At 39.7% G+C, this 25,147-nt stretch overlaps 1 protein-coding gene and 1 long non-coding RNA gene across 2 annotated transcripts in view; one reads left to right on the top strand and one right to left on the bottom strand.

Moving 5' to 3' along the window:
* Positions 1 to 1,430: 1,430 nt before the first annotated feature.
* On the bottom strand, positions 1,431 to 12,805 carry LOC133555836 (uncharacterized). The gene is made up of 3 exons (XR_009807409.1): positions 12,709 to 12,805; positions 8,399 to 8,478; positions 1,431 to 2,020 (listed from the first exon to the last, which is right to left on the bottom strand). It is a non-coding gene; the product is annotated as an uncharacterized LOC133555836 (long non-coding RNA).
* brd4 (bromodomain containing 4) overlaps positions 6,516 to 25,147 on the top strand; it is a 106,986-nt gene continuing 88,354 nt past the window's right edge. Inside the window, exon 1 of the mRNA XM_061905244.1 lies at positions 6,516 to 6,589. The gene's annotated coding sequence lies outside the window, so the exon portion shown is untranslated. The remainder of the gene's footprint in view (positions 6,590 to 25,147) is intronic.

Below are 25,147 nucleotides of genomic sequence, written 5' to 3'. Positions count from 1 at the left end.
GTCTCGCACTTCCTGTCGGGGGAAAAATGGTAAAACAGACTTGTGACATCATTCAATTTGCTTTGAAAAAGGCCAAAAATTTGGACACCTTCTCCTCATTTAATGTGTTTTCTTTATTTTCATGACTATTTACATCAAAGGTCACCAACCTTTTTGAAACCAAGGGCTACCAGTTTGATACACACTTAAATAAATTGCCAGAAATAGCCAATTTGCTCAATTTACCTTTAACTTTGTTATTATTAATAATTAATGATATTTTTCTTTGTGGAAACACTGATCATCTTAATGATTTCTCACAATAAATATATATGTTTGATGACATGTTTTAAATAGGTTAAAATCCAATCTGCACTTTGTTAGAATATATAACAAATTGGACCAAGCTATATTTCTAACAAAGACAAATTATTTCTTCTAGATTTTCCAGAACAAAATTTTTAAAAGAAATTCAAAAGACTTTGAAATAAGATTTAAATTTGATTCTACAGATTTTCTAGATTTGCCAGAATATTTTTATTTTATTTTAATCATAAGTTTGAAGAAATATTTCACAAATATTCTTCGTCGAAAAAACCGAAGCTAAAATGAAAAATTAAATAAAAAAATATATATTATTCTTAACAATAAAAACGATTAATTTACTTGAACATTGATTTAAATTGTCAGGAAAGAAAAGGAAGGAATTTAAAAGGTATATGTGTTTAAAAATCCTAAAATCATTTTTAAATTTGTATTTTTTCTCTAAAATTGTCTTTCTGAAAGTTATAAGAAGCAAAGTAAAAAAAAATTTTATTTATTTATTTATACACGTGAAGACCAAGTCTTTAAAATATTTTCTTGGATTTTCAAATTCTACTTAGAATGAAAAATGTCAGGCAAAGCGAGACCAGCTTGCTAGTAAGTAAATACAATTTAAGAAAATAGAAGCGGCTCACTGGTAAGTGCTGCTGGGACGGACTCACGCCGTCGTCTTGCAGGTTCCATGGACCACCAAGGAAGGACATTACTTTGAGCAGGTTTGACTTGCTTTATTTTGCCACACAAGCTTGTCTGCGGTCGGATTGCGCTTCCGCTGCGTCTCCCGAACTTAAGTACCTGCTGCTGAAAAGTCCGCCTCTTCTTGTCTCCGTCGTTGTATGCGTTTTTGTCCTTCCGCACCATCACCAGCCCCGTTCTCTCCTCCTTCTCCCCTTTTATACAGCGAGAGGAGATACGTTAATCGTGTACAGGTGCGCGATCCACACACCTGATCTTGTTTGTGGCGTCGCTCCCGGCACGCCCCGCCTCCTCGCCGCCATCTTGGGCCGGGCTCCAGCGTGTCCTGCCTCTCTGTCTGACCGTTGGCTCCGCCTCTCCACAGCTGCTATTTGAGCTATTTTTAGAACAAACCAGTGGGCGACTCATCTGGTCCTTACGGGCTACCTGGTTGACATTGTAGATTGTCACATCAAAACTATGACTGAACACATGCGGAGTTATGTACTTAACAAAAAAAAAAACTGCAAATATGTTTTATATTGTAGTTTCTTCAAAATAGCCACCCCTTGCTTTAATCACTCTCGGCATTCTCTGGATGAGCTTCAAGCACACCTGTGAAGTGAAAACCGTTCCAGGTGACTACCTGACTTGAAGCCCATGGAGAGAATGCCAAGAGTGAGCAAAAAAATAATCGGAGCAAAAGGGTGGCTATTGAAGTGATTAATTACCTCATATTGTGTTTTGAATATGATGAATCTTCATCTTGGAGAAAGCAAACCATTCAACTTCTTCTGCTTATCTGAAGGTGGGTCGCCGGGGAAGCAGCCCAAGCAGAGAAGCCCAGACTTTCCTCTCCCCGGCCACTTCGTCCAGCTCTTCCCGGGGAATCCCGAGGCGTTCCCAGGCCAGACATACACGTGTCCTGGGTCTTCCCCGTGGCCTCCTCCCCAATCGGGTTCGGGTGGCATCCTGTCCAGATTTCAGAACCACCTCATCTGGTTCCTCTATATATTCTAGCTCTTGGGACGTGGAATGTCACCTCTCGAGAAAGCAAACCACCAAGTTTAATTAAATAGTGGTATTTCTGTTTGAGCCCCTTTGTTTGACATTCGCAGGTGGATTGCATCACTCGGCCCTAATTGGGACTTCGGAATGCAAAAGGGATAGCCCTATCCTGGAGAAGAGACTACCTGTCTAGCTCATACTTGAGACCTCTTACGTAACAGCCCTATGGCAACTCTAGAGGGACAAAACTCCTCCTTCTGTGGCAATTAGGGACACCCTGAACTGTTTGTTACACATATATATACATATATATATATATATATATATATGTATTAATTAGGGATTTCCCGCGGGCTGGATTTTGGAGACTGGCGGGCTGGATCCAGCACGCAATCCGTAGTTTGTAGACCACTGGAATACAGTATTCCATTGACAATACATTTTTTATTCATCATAAAATAAATTTGAGATGTAGAGTCGCTATAAAGCCTCAGCAAAATGAAACCACCGTTTCAACGTCATCTCAGCCATCTAAAAAAAAAACAAAAAAAAAAACACTGGACACTTTTCAAGAAAACTGCCCAAGAAGTCCACAGAAACAAGTAAAAACTTTGTTGTTTTTTTTTTACCTTGAAGAGTCAAAACTGTTTCACTCTAGTCTGTTATGTTCCCAACCATAAAGAGTTGATTTAGAGCAGATAGTTGCTTACTTACACTTTATTATCAACTTCCGTTGCAGTTACGATCCAAACCAGCTCACTTCCTGTCCGGTGTGTCTCCTTCTAAACCTTCCCCCCTGCAACATGCATTAATAAACCGGGACTATTGGAACAAATACCTTTTATCATTTGCAATACAAAATGATAACACAAAATATGCATCGTGTAAGTTATTAGCTCGGTTTCTGTAACACTTTGTAGTTTATTGCCCTCTCGTGGCTGTGGGAGGAACTACACAAATATGTACTTATTTTGAAAGACAAAAACGGAAGTAAATGCACGGCAGAAGGGAAGTGTTTTATTTGTAATTTTTTGATAAACCTTTATTTATAAATTTCAACATTTACAAACAGTTGAGAAATAAAAATCAAAGTAAATATAGTACAAAACAGCGCCATAAATTCAAAGTAACTCAAATAGAATATGAAAAAAATAGAAAATAAGATATCCTGCATCTCATTATGTTAATAATGACTGAATTAATTGGTTACATATTACACAACTGTTGTTTATACTAATTCACAGATGTTATTTTATTATAAAAAGGTCAGCAAATAATTAAATTGCAATTTTAAATTTCGCGGCAAAATATCCTGCTAAAATGTCGCGGTATGATGACGTCACGGATTGTAGCGGACATTTTGATCCAGCTATAAGTGCTCTGCTTTAATCGTATAATTACCCAGCATTCTGGACATCTGTGTTGCTGAATCTTTTGCAATTTGTTCAATTAATAATGGAGACGTCAAAGAAGAAAGATGTAGGTGGGAAGCGGTGTATTGCGGCTGCCTGTAGCAACACAAACACAGCCGGTGTTTCCTTGTTCACATTCGGCTCTTAACGTAGACATGAGCGGAGAGTTTGCGTGGTTCCTCCTGCAGCTGTGGACTCTCTTGCCTCCTCACACCGGCTGCCATCGACCGTCGGATGCTTACACCGTGGAGGGAAAAAATAAAAATCTCAGCCCGGCTGCCTTGCCTCGTCGGGAAACGTGGCTTCCCTCGGAGACACTAGCGGTCACCAGGTACGACCATATAATCTCACTAAAACACTAGTAACACTATAAGCAGATAAGGGATTTTCCAGAATGATCCTAGTAAATGTGTCTAATAACATCTGAATCGCTCCCACTGCCCTCGTCTCTTTTTTTTCTTCTTTCTAGTCCTTCACTCTCACTTTCCTCATCCACGAATCTTTCATCCTCGCTCAAATGAATGTGGAAATCGTCGCTTTCTCGGTCCGAATCGCTCTGGCTGCTGGTAGCCATGATTGTAAACAATGTTCAGATGTGAGGAGCTCCACAACCCGCGATGTCACACACACATCGTCTGCTACTTCCGGTACAGGCAAGGCTTTTTTATTTGCGACCAAAAGTTGCAAACTTTTTCGTCGATGTTCTCTACTAAATCCTTTCAGCAAAAATATCGCGAAATGATCAAGTATGACACATAGAATGGACCTGCTATCCCCGTTTAAATAAGAACATCTCATTTCAGTAGGCCTTTAAATAAGCTTTGTTTCTTCCTACTCTTTTTCGGACATGATGTAAAGTGAAATGATATGAAACTGTGTGATGTGTTATGCTGTACGTGTGTTCATGTTCGAAATAAACTACAGAAAGAAAGAATATTTTTACATTTGTTTTCTTTAGAAGCCAGAATTCGTAACGCATTATGTGGATTTGTTCAATAAATAAATAAATAAATAAAAATAGGAACACTACAGAGAATTAAAATCAAATTTAGTGTATTGTTAATTCATTTGTGTTTTTTTTTTATAAACAACAATGAATTGTTTTCAAATAACCATCATTCGTATTTTATTTTGTTTTCAATTTCATGTGATATAATGTTGGCCACTAGAGGGCGGCAGGGTCATTCGCCCTCACTGAACAGACTAGTGCAGTAGCACCATGTTTATGTTTCTGTTGCAATTGTGTGCATATGTCAAATATCTTTCTGATGACGATCAGGAGACAATTACGGTAATAGTTCAGACCACAATAAGTTCACTTCCTTTTTTTGTATTTGGAAAAAAAATGAAAAAAATGCACGAGTTAATTGAATCTCTGACTTATTGCTTACTGAGGAATGACAAGAAAACGCCAAAACGGACGGAAGCATATTTTTTTATTTTTATAATCATATTTTCTCATGTCTAATTATATCAAAGACTGTTGCATTCCATAATAGAATAGAATAGAATAGAAAGTACTTTATTGATCCCCGGGGGAAATTCAGCACCACAGTTCGCTCACAATAGACAATAAACACTTTGGTATTTTATAATACTATATATATAAATATATATTTATGTATATATTATATTATATCAATAATATTTTATAACTTCATTATGTTGCTCCACGTATTAACATGCAACGGGTATGGATATAAATGTTTTTTTTTTCCCCTTGAGGTCATATTTCTCCTTTCACCTCAGCTAACCTCTATATTTGTATTATTATTTTTGCTATTATATTTCAATCTGAATGGCGACAAAAATAATAAAACAGCAAATGTAATAAAAATGTTCACAGATAACATTTAAAATATATACATTTATGTTAAAAAAAACTGTCTTTTGTTTTGGTTTTTGGTCTTTTTTGTTTATTTATTTTATATTTTTAATATAAAACTTTATTCATAAATTTCGACATTTACAAACAGTTGCGAAATAATAATCAAAGTAAATACGACGAAAACAGCACCGGGGGGTTGTAAATTCAAAGTAACTCAAATAGAATGCAATATATATATATATATATATATATATATATATATATATATATATATGTAAAAAATCTCCTGATGATTGAGGGAACCCCTCATGAAACAGTTCTGTAGTCTTGTGATTTATATATATATATATATATATATATATATATATATATATATATAAATATATATATATATATATGTGATGAGGTGGCGACTTGTCCAGGGTGTACTTTGCCTTCCGCCCAAATGTAGCTGAGATAGGCACCAGCGCCCCCCGGGACCCCAAAGGGGTAGAAAATGGATGTGTGGATGTATGTATGTGTGTGTGTATATATATATATATATATATAAATATATATATATATATATGTGATGAGGTGGCGACTTGTCCAGGGTGTACTTTGCCTTCCGCCCAAATGTAGCTGAGATAGGCACCAGCGCCCCCCGGGACCCCAAAGGGGTAGAAAATGGATGTGTGGATGTATGTATGTGTGTGTGTGTATATATATATATATATATATATATATATATATATATATATATATATATATATATATATATATATATATATATATATATATATATATATATATATATATATATATATATATATATATATATGTATGTATATATATATGTATATGTATGTATATATATATATATATGTATACATATATAGGGCAGCACAGTGGACCAGGGATTAGTGCATGTGCCTCACCACACAAATATATATATATATATATATATATATACATATATATTTATATATATATATATATATATATGTATATATATATAGGCTTGCTCAATTTCAGTAAATATGATTCTGTGTTGCAAATGTAAGTTATATATATATATATATATATATATATATATATATAGGCTCACTCAATTTCAGGAAATAACTTACATTTGGAACACAGAATCATCGTTTTCACAGTTTTTCCGGTCAAGTTTTTTGTTTTAATTATTTATCTATTAATTTATTTATTTATGTGATTTTTGTATTTATTATTTTTAGTCAAGTCGCCGGGGGACGGCGCGTGACGTCACGTGACGTGGCCGACGTAAGGACAGTGCGTGTGACGTCACCGACAGGGGAGAGGCGTTCACGATTCTCGGAGAGAAAGAAGCCCGCGCGCCCTGGCAACCTGATAAAAGCAGGTAAACGCCATTGTTTCCCCCAACTCTTCTTCTCTGGCTTGTGTTGTTGTCGCGTCGGCCTGCGTGCGAGAAAAGTACAGGAGCCACAGCGGCAAACAAAGCTCCTTTAACGGCCGGCGCCTCGCTGCTCGCACGGCGGCCTGCTCTCGAGCTAGCTGGCTAGCGTGCTAACAGCTAGCTGGCAGTTGAGTCTCCTCACAAAAGACACCAAAACCGCACATGAGCGGCGTCTGTCTGACATTATTGCACACATTCTCCGCTCACATTATGCCTTTAATGGCGCGGCCGGGGCTGGTCGGGCGGCTGTGGCTCGTCGTTGTGTGGAATGTGATGCTGATGGCGCACACTCACTTTGAGGCAAATGTCTGCTTTAAGGCTTTAACAGTTGTGTGTTATGCCATCACTTCGCCTTTTATGTGCGTGCGTGCCGGCCCTTTTTCTGCTTAACACTAAGCCGGATAATGTTATCCAGGCTAAATCCCACCTAACCTTATCCGTGTCCACACACACACACACACAATGGTCTTCTCCGACCTAATACGCATGCGCGGAAAATACGCACGTCATAGTCACCTCCAGTGTTACATTGTGTGCGAGTTCTTCAATAAAAGACCTACTGTTATATTTTCTTATTTAAACAGGGATAGCGGGTCCATTCTATGTGTCATACTTGATCATTTCGTGATATTGAAAGGATTTAGTGGAGAACATCGACGATAAAGTTCGCAACTTTTGGTCGCTAATAAAAAAGCCTTGCCTAAACCGGAAGTAGCAGACGATGTGCGCGTGACATCACCGGTGTGAGGGCTCCTCACATTGTTTATAATCATAGCCACCAGCAGCAAGTGCAATTCGGACCGAGAAAGCGACGATTGAAAGATTCGTGGATGAGGAAAGTGAGAGTGAAGGACTACAAAAAAAAATGTATTAAAAAAAAAGACTATACAGTGGGAGAGATTCAGATCAGACAAATTTACGAGGATAATTCTGGAAAATCCCTTATCTGCTTATTGTGTTACTAGTGTTTTAGTGAGATTATATGGTCGTACCTGTACAACCTGAAGGTCGGCCCCGCACCTTTCATCAGCACCAGTCGACGGGTGGTGGCGATGCCCATCTCCGCCCTTCGCAAGGGACCCTCTTCGAAACACGATCTTTCGAAATGATCGCTGCATAATACACTGTACTTTGTGTGTGTGGTCCAATCCCACTGTGTTCGCTTGACCGCTCTAGATAGATGGATAGAGATAGATAGTACTTTATTTATTCCGTCAGGAGAGTTCCTCAGGAAAATTACAATTTTCAGCACAATCCCAATCGAGATTAGACAAACATTACAGGGAGACAGAACAGGATCGGTGACGGGTCTGCCGGCTTCTAGCGCCCCTTACAAAAAAGATGACATACAGGTAAACAAGGAGGAAGAAAAGAATAGAAGATTAAAATAAAATAAAAAATGAAAAAAATAAAGTAGTAAAGCTTCAACATCATATTTCGGGAATGCGAACAATGAAACATTGGCTGTGTTTGTGTTGCTAAAGGCGGCCGCAATACACCGCTTCCCACTTACAGCTTTCTTCTTTGATGTCTCCATTATTCATTGAACAAATTGCAAAAGATTCAGCAACACAGAGTCCATAATACTGTGGAATTAGAAAGTGGAAAGTTAGAGTGTAGCACGAAAAAAAAAAAGGCGGCGACAGTGGGAGCGTTTCAGATGTAATTAGACTCATTTACTAGGATAATTCTGGAAAATCCCTTATCTGCTTATTGTGTTAATAGTGTTTTAGTGAGATTGTAAAGTCATACCTGAAAGTCAGATGGCTGCGGTGAACGCCAGTGTCTCTGAGATAAAGCCGAGGAGCCAAGATCACAGCTGCCTGTTTGAGCTGCAGGATGAGGTCGCGTTAACCACTCAAGTCTCCGGTAAGAGCCGACTTAATATCACAATTTTCCCATCCAAAAACTTGCTGGTTGACGTAGAGAAACATGTTCGCTTGACCGTTCTGTGCTAAAGCTTCACAACAAACAAAGAAACACCGGCTGTGTTTCGGTGCTAAAGGCAGCTGCAATACACCGCTTTCCACCAACAGCATTCTTCTTTGATGTCTCCATTATTAATTGAATAAATTGCAAAAGATTCAGCAACACAGATTCCCAAATTACTGTGTAATTATACGATGAAAAGAGGCGACTTTTAGCCATAAGTGGTGCTGAGCTAATATGTCCGCTACAATCCGTGACGTCATGCGCATGCGTCATCATTCCGCGACGTTTTCAACAAGACACTTCGCGGGAAATTTAAAATTGCAATTTAGTAAACTAAAAAGGCCGTATTGTCATGTGTTGCAATGTTAAAATTTCATCATTGATGTATAAATTATCAAACTGCGTGGTCGGTAGTATTGGGTTAAAGTAGGCCTTTAAGGTTGTCCAGGCTAAATCAAAGCTAACCTTATCCGTGTCCACACACACACACACAATAGTCTCCCTCCGACCTAGTACGCATAAGCGGAAAATGCGTACGTCATAATCACCTCCAGTGTTACTTTGTGTGCGAGTTCTTCAATTAAACGGGAACATTATCACCAAACCTATGCAAGCGTCAATATATACTTTGATGTTGCAGAAAAAAGACCATGTATTTTTTTAACCGATTTCCGAACTCTAAATGGGTGAATTTTGGCAAATTAAACGCCTTTCTGTTTATCGGTCCTTTAGCGATGACGTCAGAACGTGACGTCACCGAGGTAACACACCCGCCATTTTCATTTTCACATTACAAACACCGGGTCTCAGCTCTGTTATTTTCCGTTTTTTCGACTATTTTTTGGAACCTTGGAGACATCATGCCTCGTCGGTGTGTTGTCGGAGGGTGTAACAACACTAACAGGGAGGGATTCAAGTTGCACCACTGGCCCGAAGATGCCAAAGTGTCTGCCGCCAGACCCCCATTCAATTTGCCAGAGTGTCTGCCGGCGATGCTAAGACAGAAATGGCACAGAGATGTATGGATAACCTGCAGATGCATTTGCAACGATTAAGTCAACGAAATCACAAAGGTGAGTTTTGTTGATGTTGTTGACTTATGTGCTAATCAGACATATTTGGTCACGGCATGACTGCCAGCTAATCGATGCTAACATGCTATTTACGCTAGCTGTATGTACATTTGAAACTAGATACCCACATTTAATGCGAAACAAACACTTACGAATCGACGGATTTAAGTTGCTCCAGTGTCACATGATGTGAAAGTCCTGATCGTTTGGTCCGCACATTTTACCGGCGATGCTAATAAGGCAGCCATGCTATGGGCCACTTCATTAGGTACACCCATGCTATGGCCGAATAGCGTTAATAGCTATTCGCTCAATAGCTTCAATTTCTTCTTCAATTTCGTTTTTGCTATCTGCCTCCATACTCCGACCATCTGTTTCAATACATGCGTAATCTGTTGAATCGCTCAAGCCGCTGAAATCCGAGTCTGAATCCGAGCTAATGTTGCTATATCTTGCTGTGGTAACCACCATGTTGTTTGTATTGGCAGCCCTGTATGACGTCACAGGGAAATGGACGGGTGGATAAAGCGATGGTGAAAATCAGGCACTTTGAAGCAGTTTTTCGGGATATTCCGGGAGGTGTAAAATTTTGAAAAAAACTTCGAAAAATAAAACAAGCCACTGGGAACTGATTTTTATTGTTTTTAACCCTTTTGAAATTGTGATAATGTTCCCCTTTAAAGGCCTACTGAAAGCCACTACTACCAACCACGAAGTCTGATAGTTTATATATCAATGATGAAATATTAACATTGCAACACATGCCAATACAGCCTGTTTAGTTTACTAAATTGCAATTTTAAATTTCCCGGGAGTTTTTTCTTGAAAACGTCGTGTAATGACAACGTGTACGCTTGACGTCACGGGCTGTTAGGAAATATGAGCGCTGCGCACACACACACAGCTAAAAGTCGTCTGTTTTACCGGCATAATTACACAGTATTTTGGAGATCTGTGTTGCTGAATCCTTTGCAATTTGTTCAATTAATATTGGAGAAGTCAAAGTAGAAAGATGGAGTTGGGAAGCTGTAGCCTTTAGCCACACAAACACACGGTGATTCCTTGTTTAAAATTTACGGAGGTGAAGCTTTACTATGGATCCCGACCGAATGTCAACCGGCAGGTTTCGGTGAGAAAATTGTGGTAAAAAGTCGCTTCTTACCGGAGATCAGCTGAGCTTGCCCCGTCCATAAAGCCGCCGTCGACTTCCCTGAGACACTGCGCGTCAACACACCCGTGGACACACACCTCCGACTATCAGGTACTGTTAAACTCACTAAAACATTAGCAACACAATAGAAAGTTAAGGGATTTCCCAGAATTATCCAAGTAATTGCGTCTAAAAACATCTGAATCCGTCCCGATGCAATCGCGTTTTTGTTTTTTTTCCTAGTCTGTCGCTATCAATTTCCTCAAACACAAATCTTTCGTCCTCACTCAAATTAATGGGGAAATTGTCGTTTTCTCGGTCCGAATAGCTGTTTTTTGTTGGAGGCTCCCATTAAAAACAATGTGAGGATGTGAGGAGCCATCAACATGTGACGTCATCGTCTGCGACTTCCGGTATAGGCAAGGCTTTTTTCTGTTAGCAAGCAAAAGTTGCAAACTTTATCGTGGATGTTCTCTACTAAATCCTTTCAGCAAAAATATGGCAATATCGCGAAATGATCAAGTATGACACATAGAATGGACCTGCTATCCCCGTTTAAATAGGAAAATCTCATTTCAGTAGGCCATTAAACGGGAATAGCAGGTCCGTTCTATGTGTCATACTTGATAATTTCGCGATATTGCCATATTTTTGCTGAAAGGATTTTGTAGAGAACATCCACGATAAAGTTCGCAAGTTTTGGTCGATAATAGAAAAGCCCTGCCTTTACCGGAAGTATGTGCGCGTGACGTCACGAGTTGCAGAGCTCTACATATTCACATTGTTTATAATGTGAGCCACCATCAGTAAGAGCAATTCGGACCGAGAAAGCGACAATTTCCCCATTAATTTGAGCGAGGATGAGAGATTTGTGAATTAAGATATTGATAGTAAAGGATTAGAAAAAAAAAAAAAGCGGCGGCAGTGTTAGCGTTTCAGATGTAATTAGACACATTTACTAGGATAATTCTGGAAGATCCCTCATCTGCTTATTGTTTAAATTGTGTTTTAGTGAGATTTTATAGATTGTAGAGGAATACCTCGAGGTCGGATGGCTACGGTAAACACACAGTGTCTCAGAGAGAAGCCGAGGAGCCAAGCTCACAGCTGCCTTTTTTGACAGCTGCTGCAGGACGACAAATAATCCACTGATGTCTCCGGTAAGATATATATATATCACAATTTCCACATCCAAAAACACGCTGGTTGACGTAGAGAAAACATTTTCGCTTGACCGCTCTGCTTCACAACAAACAAACACCGGCTGTGTCTCGGTGCTAAAGACAGCTGCAATCCACCGCTTTCCACCAACAGCATTCTTCTTTGTAGTCTCCATTATTAAATGAACAAATTGCGAAAGATTCAGCAACACAGATGTCCAGAATACTGTGTAATTATGCGGTGAAAGCAGACGACTTTTAGCCGTGAGTGGTGCAGCGCTAGTATTTCCTGACAGTCCGTGACGTTTTCAACAAGAAACTCGCAAGAAATTTAAAATTGCAATTTAGTAAACTAAAAAGGCGGTATTGGCATGTGTTGCAATGTTAATATTTCATCATTGATACATAAACTATTAGACTGCGTGGTCGGTAGTAGTGGGTTTCTGTAGGCCTTTCAGTAGGCGCGAAGTATCCTGTTAAAAACGTCGCTGTATAATTACGCGTGCGTGTGACGTCACGGATTGTAGCGGACATTTTGATCCAGCACCGATCACAGCTATAAGTGGTCTGCTTTAATCGCATAATTACACAGTATTCTGGACATCTGTGTTGCTGAATCTTTTGCAATTTGTTCAATTAATAATGGAGACGTCAAAGAAGAAAGATGTAGGTGGGAAGCGGTGTATTGCGGCCGCCTTTAGCAACACAAACACAGCCGGTGTTTCCTTGTTTACATTCGGATCTTACCGTAGACATGAGCGAAGAGTTTACATCGTTCCTCCTGCAGCTGTGGACTCTCTTGCCTCCTCCCACCGACCGCCACCGACAGTCGGATGCTTACACTGTGGAGGGAAAAAAAAATAATCTCAGCCCAGCTGTCTTGCCTCGCTGAGAAACATGGCTTCTCTCTGAGACACTGGCGGTCACCACACCCGTAGCCACACCCCTCCAACTTTCAGGTACCACCATATAATCTCACTAAAACACTAGTAACACAATAAGCAGATAAGGGATTTTCCAGAATTATCCTAGTAAATGTGTCTAATAACATCTGAATATCTCCCACTGCCCTCGTCTTTTTTTTTTTTCCCTAGTCCTTCACTCTCACTTTCCTCATCCACGCTCAAATTAATGGGGAAATCGTCGCTTTCTCGGTCCGAATGGCTCTCGCTGCTGGTGGCCATGATTGTAAACAATGTGAGGAGCTCCACAACCCGTGACGTCACGCGCACATCCTCAGCTACTTCCGGTACAAGCAAGGCTTTTTTATTAGCGACCAAAAGTTGCGAACTTTATCGTCGATGTACTCTACTAAATCCTTTCAGCAAAAATATGGCAATATCGCGAAATGATCAAGTATGACACATAGAATGGACCTGCTATCCCCGTTTAAATAAGTACATCTCATTTCAGTAGGCACTGCTAATATGTAACTTCTATGAACAATATCCAGTGTTGTGGTATTTCAATGAATTGGAATCCCTTGTGCTGTGGGGCCCTATTGTAGTGAATCACACCTGAGACATCATGAATTAATCACATCTTTATTAGACATGTCAACAATGTGATAAAGAACATCAATCATACTAGGGATCTAGCTATCTGGTCACTCTTTTGCCTTCATTTTCGTTGTCCATTCCTTTTTTGGTGACTTTATATACTCTGGACCTTGACGTTGAGTCTGTGTCATACATGTCGGACAATAACTGAGACAGTCTTCTTTGCCAGTCCAAATGCATTTTCCGTTTTCTCCGAAGGCCAGGTGATACAAAGAACTGAAACCCGCGATATATCGATATACTCGATACAGCCCTACTTTAAAGGGGAACATTATCACAATTTCAAAAGGGTTAAAAACAATAAAAATCAGTTCCCAGTGCCTTGTTCTATTTTTTGAATTTTTTTTCAAAATTTTACCGGTCTCGGAATATCCCTAAATAAAGCTTTAAATTTCTTATTTTCGACTCTCTGCGAAGACACTGGCCATTTCCCTGTGACGTCACACAGTGCTGCCAATGTAAACAAACAATGGGAATACCACAGCAAGATATAGTGACATTAGCTCGGATTCAAACTCGGATTTCAGCGATTTAAGCGATTCAACAGATTACGCATGTATTGAAACAGATGGTTGGAGTATGAAAATATTGAAGAAGAAACTGAAGCTATTGAGCGAATAGCTATTGACGCTATTCATAGCCATAGCATGGCCGAATAGCTGCGTTAGCATCGCCGGTAAAATGTGCGGACCAAACGATCAGGACTTTCGCATCTTTTGACACTGGAGCAACTTAAATCCGTCGATTGGTAAGTGTTTTTTTCGCATTAAATGTGGGTGGAAGGAAACGTAATATAGTTGCAAATGCATCTACAGGTTATCCATACTTCTCTGTTCCATGTCTGCTTCAGCACCGCCGGTAAATAGCATGTTAGCATCGATTAGCGTAGCATGTTAGCATCGATTAGCTGGCAGACAACATCAACAAAACTCACCTTTGTGATTTCGTTGACTATCGTTGCAAATGCATCTGCAGGTTATCCATACATCTCTGTGCCATGTCTGCTTTAGCATCGCCGTTCAAATGTGGAGACATTCCGGTACATTCAATGGGGGTCTGGCGGCAGACACTTTGGCATCTTCGGGCCAGTGGTGCAACTTGAATCCCTCCCTGTTAGTGTTGTTACACCCTCCGACAACACACCGTCGAGGCATGATGTCTCCAAGGTTCCAAAAAATAGTCAAAAAAACGGAAAATAACAGAGCTGAGACCCGGTGTTTGTAATGTGTTGAAAATGACAATGGTGGGTGTGTTACCTCGGCGACGTCACATTCTGACGTCATCGCCTCCAGCGCGATAAACAGAAAGGCGTTTAATTCGCCAAAATTCACCCATTTAGAGTTCGGAAATCGGTTAAAAAAATAGATGGTCTTTTTTCTGCACCATCAAGGTACATATTGACGCTTACATAGGTCTGGTGATAATGTTCCCCTTTAAGAGAAAGCAATTGCAGCTATTTGGGATACAACACTTCTCAGACGGCAAAAGAACTTAACTACTGAGCGAAAAACTTCGTCCATTTGTCGAAGACGAGACAATGAGTATGCGAGCTCCCGTGGATGTGATAAAAAAAGGTAGCTTTGTATTACCTGGCCGCCGAGGAAAACATTGAATGCATTTGGACTGGCAAAGCAGACGGTATCAGTTATTGTCCGCCATGTATGACACAGACTCAACGTCTAAGTCCAGAGTATATAGAGTCACCAAAAAGGAATGGACAATGAAGGTGAAGGCAAAAGAGAGACCAGATAGCTAGATCCCTAGTTTGATTGATGTAAAATGTTATTTATCACATTGTTGACGTGTCTAATAAAGACGTGATGAATTGATGATGTCTCAGGTGTGATTCACTACAATAGGGCCCCACAGCACACGGGATTCCAGTTCATTGAAATACCACAACACTGGATATTGTTCAGATAAGTTACATTTAATTGAAGAACTTGCACACAAAGCAAGACTGGAGGTGACTATGACATGCGCATTTTCCGTGAATGCACATTAGGTCGTGTCGCGACGGAGGCTGCGGATGTCTTAAACGGTGGCATTGTTGTGTGTGGACACGGATAAGGTTAGGTGTGATTCACCCTTGTTGACCTTGTGTAAACCGGGCCTTAGTGTAGACATAGCCTAAACCCCAGCGGCCTAATGTTAGGGACTTGGCTTCCAGACGATGCTTGGCCTTTAATCATTGAATTAATCACAGCCAGCAACAGCTCTTATCTTCAAAGAGTGACTTTGATGACAGCTATATGACCCCACTTGTGTGTGTCTGTGTGTGTGTTGTCTTGTGTTTCTACCCTTCTTAAGACATCAACAAGGAAAAGTACCTTCCGTATGACAGTTTTTTTAACCTTTGCTGAGCCAAGGCACATTTTTTTTTTAAATCCAGAGGCACACCACCAGCAGAAAACAAACAATGAAACTCAGCAGCCGATATTGACAGTAAAAAGTTAATAATAATAATAATAATGGATTAGATTTATATCGTCACCTATCATTCATTCATCAGTGTGAGCGGCACCGGGGGTAAGGGTGAAGTGTCCTGCCCAAGTACACAACGGCAGCGATTTGGAAGTCAATAGGCGGGGAGCGAACCTGCAACCCTCAGGTTTCTGGCACGGCCGCTCTACCCACTACGCCATGCCGCCCAGTTATTGCAATTGTTGGAAATGATTTAAAACCATAACCAAGCATGCATCAATACAGCTCTTGTCTCAAAGTAGGTGTACTGTCACATCATACCCTGATTTATTTGGAGTTTTTTGTTGTTTTCCTGTGTGTAGTGTTTTAGTTACTGTCTTGCGCTCCTATTTTGGTGTTGATTGTCATGTACGGATGTACTTTGTGGACGCCATCTGCTCCACTTGCTGTAAGTCTTTGCTGTCGTCCAGCGTTCTGTTTTTGTTTACTTTTCAGCCAGTTCAGTTTTAGTTTTTGTTTTGCTTAGCCATCCCTAAGCTTCAATGCCTTCTGTTTATGTTTGGTTTAAGCTTTACATACCTATCCTTATTAGATTCAAAACAAAAAATATGACTGCAATATTGTAAGTGATGATTGACATTGGAAAGGGAATAGCAATTTAACAATAATAATCCTTAAATCTGGGTGTCCTAACCAAAACACAAACAAAACATAACGAGCAAACAGGTGAAATGTAGCGAAAAAAAGCAAACAATACAAAATCATATATATTAACCAAAATAATTTGAATAAAAGGAACCTCTGCTCTGTAAACATCCAACATAACATCAGGATTTCTGATGTTATGTTAGTGTTTACACTTGCTATATGAGCTCATAATGCGGATAGTTTATTCAACACAGACAAGAAGAAGCAATGGCTAAGGTTAAATGGTCACTGTTGTTTGTTTACACTTAACTGATACAAAGCTAAGCTAGTAGTCTTAATAGACACCTTTATATTTAACTCAATACTTGAGGCAGCATTGAACTCATTTGTTATGTCTTGCCTAGACTTTGGCGTGTAAAGCTGGGTGGTGATCCCGCAAAAGATGGACCATATAAGACGCTTTAGACCATTTAGCCACAACCTTCTTTTGGCAGGTTTCACAAGTGGGTGAGCCATGGTCCTCAAAGACTCCCCTGGTTATTTTTAGCCACCCAAAATGTTCCCACACTGCACTTCAGGGTTTTTGTAGCTTACTATTGTGTCTCTTGATTGGTGCGTACAAGCGCGTTCACCACCGGTGTAACTAGCATGCAGGTTGTGCAGAAAACTACGCTCCAGCATTAGAGAGGAGGACTGAACACTTCGTAGCGGCTCAAATAGCCACAACGTTTTTAATCACGGTTAATAGTAAAACCGGTTGAATGTTGTTTCGCCACTTACCAACGGGGCTGTCATTGAGGGCCACATCACAATTATGGCTGCTCTCACATGTAAAAGTGAATATATAAGATATACCAACTCCGTGGCCTAGTGGTTAGAGTGTCTGCCCTGAGATCGGTAGGTTGTGAGTTCAAACCCCGGCCGAGTCATACCAAAGACTTTAAAAATGGGACCCATTTACTCCCTGCTTGGCACACAGCATCAAGGGTTGAAATTGGGGGTTAAATCACCAAAAAATGATTCTCGGGCGTGGCCACTGCTGCTGCTCACTGCTCCCCTCATCTCCCAGGGGGTGATCAAAGACTCAATTGCAGAGAATAATTTTGCTAGAGTGTGTGTGACAGTCATTGGTACTTTAACTTTATATTATACATATAATATTAGCCTCATTACACAATTTGTAAAGGTAACTGTTTTTGACTATTATATTTTTTTACGGATGGATGAATACGGTGACAAGCAGATATATGAATGTTTATTTTTGATAAATAAAAATGCTTGGTCAGCAAAAACTATTGAAGTGTATAACACATGTAATTCCATGTGCAAACATTTTTCTGTCAAAAACCAAACAACCTTTTGCCGGCCACGTAAAACAACATGGTCCATCTATCCATCCTTTTTCCACCGCTTTTCCCCTTTCGGGGTCGTGCGGGGGCCGTAGCCTATCACAGCTGCACTAGGGCGGAAGGCAGAGTAAACCCTGGACAAGTCGCCACCTCATGGCAGGGCCGACACAGACAACATTCACACTCACATTCACACACCAGGGACTAGTGTTGTCCCGATACCAATATTTTGGTACCGGTACCAAAATTATTTCAATACTTTTCCGTACTTTTCAAGACTTTTCCAAATATAGAGGACCACAAAAAATGACATGATTGACTTTCTTTTAACAAATAATCTTAGAGTACATTAAACATATGTTTATTACTGCAAGTTTGTCCTTAAATAAAATAGTCAGCATACAAGAGAACTTGTCTTTTAGTAGTAAGTAAACAAACAAAGTCTCCTAATTACATATGCAGTAACATATTCTCATTTATCATTATTTTGTCAACATTATTAAGGACAAGTGGTAAAAAAAATGAATGATTAATCTACTTATTCATTTACTGTTAATATCTGCTTATTTTCTGTTTTAACATGTTCTACAGTGTATCTACACTTCTGATAAAATGTAATAATCGCTTATTCTTCTGTTGTTTGATACTTTGCATTAGTTTTGGATGATACCACAAATGTATTTTATTTCCATTTATACCCACATTATTTTTTAAATTCGACCTCAATTCTGTACACTGCTGCTGGAATTTTTTAATTTCTCTGAGGGAACTCTCCTGAAGGAATCGATAAAGATATGTCTGTCTGTCTGTCTGTCTAATAGCTGGTTTAGAAATGTTGTTCTTAAACTGTTGGACAATTTGCTCACACATTTGTTCACAAAGCGGTGACCCTCGCCCCATCCTTGTTTGTGAATGACTGAGCATTTCACGGAAGCTGCTTTTGTACCCAATCATGCCACCCACCTGTTCCCAATTAGCCTGTTCACCTGTGGGATGTTCCAAATAAGTGTTTGATGAGCACTCCTCAACTTTTTCTGTCTTTTTTGCCACTCGTGCCAGCTTTTTTTTAAACATGTTGCAAGCCTCAAATTCCAAATGAGTTAATATTTACTTAGTTTCTCAGTTTGAACATTAAGTATCTTGTCTTTGCTGTCTATTCAGGTTGAAAAGGATTAGCAAATCATTGTATTCTGTTTTTATTTACCATTTATGCAACGTGCCAACTTCACTGGTTTTGGGGTTTGTAGTTAACGTCTTCTTTTTAGCTTAACATTTGTCAGCCCTCCTTCTCACGGTATGCACACCATCACACTTAAATGTCAAACAACAGGATATTGTACACCAAGAAAAAGGTTATCAAAGGTCGGGCATGAGTGCAGTCATTATTTGGCATCAAATCGAACACAAATTAATTTCTTATCTAATGCAAGCATGCTATCTTTGGAACTATTTGTTTTATTAAACAAGAATATTCAGTAAGCATCATTAAAGGTAATCACGAACGCTAACGAGAGCAAGGTCTTTGTTGCTAAGAAAGGAGTAGAATCATCAGCGGTTTGGAACTGGTTTAGGTTTGCGGTAACCGACATGGATCAAGGAGCAGCAAAAGGCAGCAACACAACAACGTTAAGCTAAAAAAAGATTCTTAACTTCTGTTTTTTTTTTTGTCGCACCCTTGTCTATCCGGGCCATGGTTTGGGAGGGAATGACAGGAAGAAAATCTCTGACTATATTGCAGCCGATATGTATTATTAAAGACATGCACCTGGGGATAGGTTGATTGGCAACACTAAATTGGCCCTAGTGTGTGAATGTGAGTGTGAATGTTGTCTGTCTATCTGTGTTGGCCCTGCGATGAGGTGGCGACTTGTCCAGGGTGTACCCTGCCTTCCGCCCGATTGTAGCTGAGATAGGCGCCAGCGCCCCCCGCCACCCCGAAAAGGAATAAGCGGTAGAAAATGGATGGATGGATGGATGTATTATTAAGCGTATCAGTTATAATGGAACAATTTCCAAATGATATGTATTGTATTATTTTGTAAAAACTATAATTAGTCTACTTGATAATGAATTGTTAATAGCTACTTTCTGTCTGTTGTAAAATGGTTCTACCTACACTTCTGTTAAAGTGTAAAAATGCATTTATTCTTCTGTTGTTTGAATACTTAATCTAGCATTAGTCTTGGGCGATACTACAAATGCAGGTATCGATCCAATCTCAAGTAGTTTCAGGGGCAGTATCGGTCACGACATTGTTGTTTACTTATATAGCCCTAAATCACGAGTGTCTCAAAGGGCTGCACAAGCCACAGCGACATCCTCGGCTCAGATCCCACATCAGGGCAAGGAAAAACTCAACCCAATTCGGGTGGTAATATGAGAGAGAGAAGGTGCGAATCTGGTAACAAAAGGAGGAAGAATTAATTCCCAAGAAAAACAGCACGGGATCCATCGTCCGGCGGTCGTTTGGCTTCAAGCGGGAATATGTGCAAGATTTATGCGGCAAAAGCGTTGCTACAAAAAGTAGCAGCACTGCTAATGTAGCATCATTTGAAAAGTCACCCGCTAGAGCAGGTGTCGGGAACCTTTTTGGCTGAGAGAGCCATGAAAGCCAAATATTTTAAAATGCATTTCCGTGAGATCCATATCATATTTTTAACACTGAATACAACTAAATGCGTGCATTTTTTAAGTAAAACCACAATTTTTAGCGTATAATAAGTCTCTAATTATTTTTAATAACATTGTTATTTCTTGAACGGGTGCGGTAGAAACGGATGAATGGATTAAAATGCATGAGAATGTTTTATATTTTGAACGTTATTTTACCAGCGGAATTATTCATTTCTTATCGTTTGAGTTTATTTCGAACATACAACACAATTCATCACAATTTCCAGTTTCCCTTTTCAACATATTCGAAAAGGAGTATGAAGAAGCAGAGTTAATTTAATCCAGCTACCCCTTTTCCTTTATATAGCAAATGCTAAAACTTTTGTTCACTTCCTGTTCTCAATGTCTTCACAATATAATCCATAAGTAATGTTAAGCAATGTCAGCTAAGATTTATCGGAGAGCCAGGTGCAGTCATCAAAAGAGCCACATCTGGCTCTAGAGCCCTAGGTTCCCTACCCCTGCGCTAGAGGATGAGTGCTTGAAACTCTGCATGTCAACATCTACGGCCGAAGCAACTATTTCCAGATCAACATTGTATGAAAAAATAAGTCAACAACAGAAGAAACCTACTATACAGCTAATTTTTTTTGACAGTTATTGAAATATCTTGTGTGACATCATGCACAAAAGTGCACATTATTTATTTTAAACTATTGTAGTGGCGTTCTGTACAAAAAGTTCACTATCATTAAGTGTTTTGATATGTCATCTTAGTGACATCATGCACAAAAATGCACTGATAGCTTGTGTTAAAACGTCTCGGACAATCTTGCACTTTCTGTTTTGAATCAAATCAAATTAAATTTATATATATTTATATATGTCCCACTCTCCCTTCGTCATCATTGTCACCGACGTCCCACTGGGTGTGAGTTTTCCTTGCCCTTGTGTGGGCCTACCGGGGATGTCGTAGTGGTTTGTGTTGTGGTTTGTGCAGCCCTTTGAGACACTAGTGATTTAGGGCTATATAAGTAAACATTGATTGATTGATTGATGAAGCACATTTAAAATTTAACATAGGGGTAGCCAAAGTGCTGTACAATGGCCAGGTTAAAAGATAATACAAGGACCGAGCAAACAACGCAACACAAACAGAACATGTGAATTAGTGAAGTGAAGTGAATTATATTTATATAGCGCTTTTCTCAAGTGACTCAAAGCGCTTTACATAGTGAAACCCAAATATCTAAGTTACATTTAAACCAGTGTGGGTGGCACTGGGAGCAGGTGTGTAAAGTGTCTTGCCCAAGGACACAACGGCAGTGACTAGGATGGCACAAGCGGGAATCGAACCTGCAACCCTCAAGTTGCTGGCACGGCCACTCTACCAACCGAGCTATGCCGGTTGGTAGAGTTGGTAGAGCCATGATAAAAAAATGAAAAAATAAAACATAAAAAACATAAAAACAGGTTCACAGCAGGTATATAATGGGGCACCATTGCAGGATGGATCTCAGTCAGTGTTAAAAGCCAAGGAATAAAAGTATGTTTTTAAGAGAGATTTGAAAACAGGAGAAGAGGAGGCTTGTCTAACACTCACTTGAAATGACATGAATGTTTGTGCCACAAAATAAATACAGTTTTGGTAAATCGACTTAATTGTGATTTCCCTCTCTGCATGAAAGTTTAAAAGTAGCATATATTAATGCAGTCTGAAGAAGAATGTTTTAATGTAGACTCATAGAATTATCATACTGCTGTGATTATATGCATCAAGTGTTCATTCAAGGCTAAGGCAAAATATGGAGCTATATATCGTGTATCGTGACATGGCCTAAAAATATCGAGATATTAAAAAAAAAAGGCCATGTCGCCCAGAAGTAGATTGATGGACTATTGTTAAATGTGATTACAGACGTGGAAAATGGCCTAAAATTGTCTGCCGACTTGCTTGGTGTACCAGGTCAGAGCTGTCTTTTTTTAAGCCTATTGGTTTTTTCTAGGGATGCACCGATTAATCGGTAACCGAATATATTCGGCCAAATATGGCAAAAAAAAGCCATATTCGGCCTTCGGTGGAATGAGTTAAAAACAAGGCCGAATAGTGGCGTGTGACGCAATTTTTTGACGCGGTGACGTTGGGATATGTTGTGTACCTGTATAAGTGTATGAGGTTACAATGTTGTGTACCTGTATAAGTGTATGAGGTTACAAGCACACACTTAATTGAGATTTACTTGAGCCTTCTGTTTACATTATTAGCACATCTACTGTGGCTAAGCAGACTTTTGCCAAAAGGACAATCATTCATTTGTTGTGGGTTTATCCACTTTAATGCACTTTATTTATTTTTGGAATGCATGTTTTGTTTGAAGGCCTAATATAAATTAAAAACTTTGTGCTTTTTTTGAAAAGCAAAGGCTACTGGAATATTTAAAATATGTCAATATTCAATAAAAAATTACTTTATTTGAAAAACATGTCAAAATATTTTTCTAGGCTATTTATGCAATATAAAAAAAATTATGAAAAACTGCATTCATTATTCGGTATTCGGCCTTCGGCCAAGCGTTTAAATTTCATTCGGCTTCGGCCACATTTTCATTTCGGTGCACCCCTAGTTTTTTCCGCTTTCCTATTACGATGCTGTTATTAGTTATACTCTCCAGTTGCCATGGGAACACTTTTTTTCTTGTTTGGCCCAGTTGCGAATGACCTCTGGGTGAAACGGGACTGTTGGTTTGTGACCAGGCAAACCACATCAATTACAGCGTTTTTGGGGTTCACAGCAGGGGTCTCAAACTTGGGGCCTGCAGACCATTCGCCGGCTCACATTTTGTGGCCCTTTATAGTTTAGTGTAATGGCGACTAATAGTATAATATATGATGGCAATCTTGAACCCCACAACAAAAGAACAGTAAATAAAATAACATTGTCAACACTGAAATTACAGCACAACAAAGTAAGGCTGCATAAATAATCAAAAGTGATAAAGGGACAAGCAATAGAAAATGGTTGGGTAACGATCGTGGGTCATTAACATTTCAAAAGCAGGTTTCGCTGCATATCAAGTCAAGCACTTTCGCAACAGCGGCGTATCTTTAACCCTGTGAAGCTGGACCGCCCATGCCAGAGGCCATTGTGTATGGGCACAGAGCTCCAAGACCTCGCCGGCCGGTGTTACCAAAACCTTTACTGGGCTGCTCGAGCTAGTCGCCTCGCCAAGTCCAATGCAAAGCGTGGGATGCAGTGGTGTAAAGCACGGTACCCCTGGACTCAAGAGCGGTGGAGACCGCTTCTCTGGACTGATGAATCGCGCTTTTCCATCTGGCAATCTGATGGACCAGTCTGGGTTTGGAGGTTGCCAGGAGAACGGTACATTTTGGACTGCATTGTGTCGAGTGTGAGGAATTATGGAGTTGGGCTTGGCCCTTTAGTTCCAGTGAAAAGAACTTTGAATGCTCCAGGATACCAAAACAGTTCAGACAATTCCATGCTCCCAAGCTTGTGGGAACAGTTTGGAGCCGGCCCCCTTCCACTTCCAACATGACTGTGCACCAGTGCACAAAGCAAGGTCCATAAAGACATGGATGACAGAGTCAAGTGTGGATGAACTTGACTGGTCTGCACAGAGTCCTGACCTGATAGAGCACCTTTGCGAGGAATTAGAACGGATACTGAGAGCCAGGCCTTCTCGACCAATGACATCACCAATGCGCTTTTGGAAGAATGGTCGAGAATTCCTATGAACACACTCCGCAACCTTGTGGACAGCCTCCCCAGAAGAGTTGAAATTGTAATAGCTGCACCCACATCATATTGAACCCTATGGGTTAGGAATGGGACAGCACTTCAACATCTTATATGAGTTAAGGGAGGTGGCTAAATACTTTTGGCAATATAGTGTAGTTTTGATGCCTTCAGGGACAATCTACAATGTAAATAGTCATGAAAATAAATAGTAGTTTAGAAAAATGGAAAAAAGAGAACTAAAGACATCATGTAAAGAGAAAAATATTAAAAGATAAATTGATAAACCTTCCACAAAGGTTTGTCTTTAAAATGTATAATGTTTATTTAGCTATTTATAAAGACTATTTAATTATGTTAATAAGACTATTGCACCCACATCTCAAGGTTTCTAATAGTCATTCACATTGACATCCCACTGGGTTGTGAGTTTTTCCTTGCCCCTATGTGGGATCTGAACCGAGGATGTCGTTGTGGCTTGTGCGGCCCTTTGAGACACTTGTGATTTAGAGCAATATAAATAAACATTGATTGATTGATTGCATTATAAATTACCTAATGTCTCGTTCAGACAAACCCCAACTGCAGCACCGCAAGTAGATTGCGAAACTTAGGTAAAACATAGCATTTCCCAAACATTGTAAAGAATTATGATTAATTGATAAAAATAAACTATTATTATTTTGGCTGTAATTGTGCAGCCCAAATGTCCACAGGGTTTGCCTTTGCCATGCATCAATTACTCTCATTTAGAGATGTCCGATAAAGGATTTTTTCCAATATTGTCCAACTCGTTATTACCGATTCCGATATCAACCGATATATACAGTCGTGGAATT

Source organism: Nerophis ophidion, linkage group LG07 (assembly GCF_033978795.1).
Source record: "Nerophis ophidion isolate RoL-2023_Sa linkage group LG07, RoL_Noph_v1.0, whole genome shotgun sequence".
Taxonomy (NCBI): Eukaryota; Metazoa; Chordata; class Actinopteri; order Syngnathiformes; family Syngnathidae; genus Nerophis; species Nerophis ophidion.
This window is presented reverse-complemented; position numbering and strand designations above follow the sequence as displayed.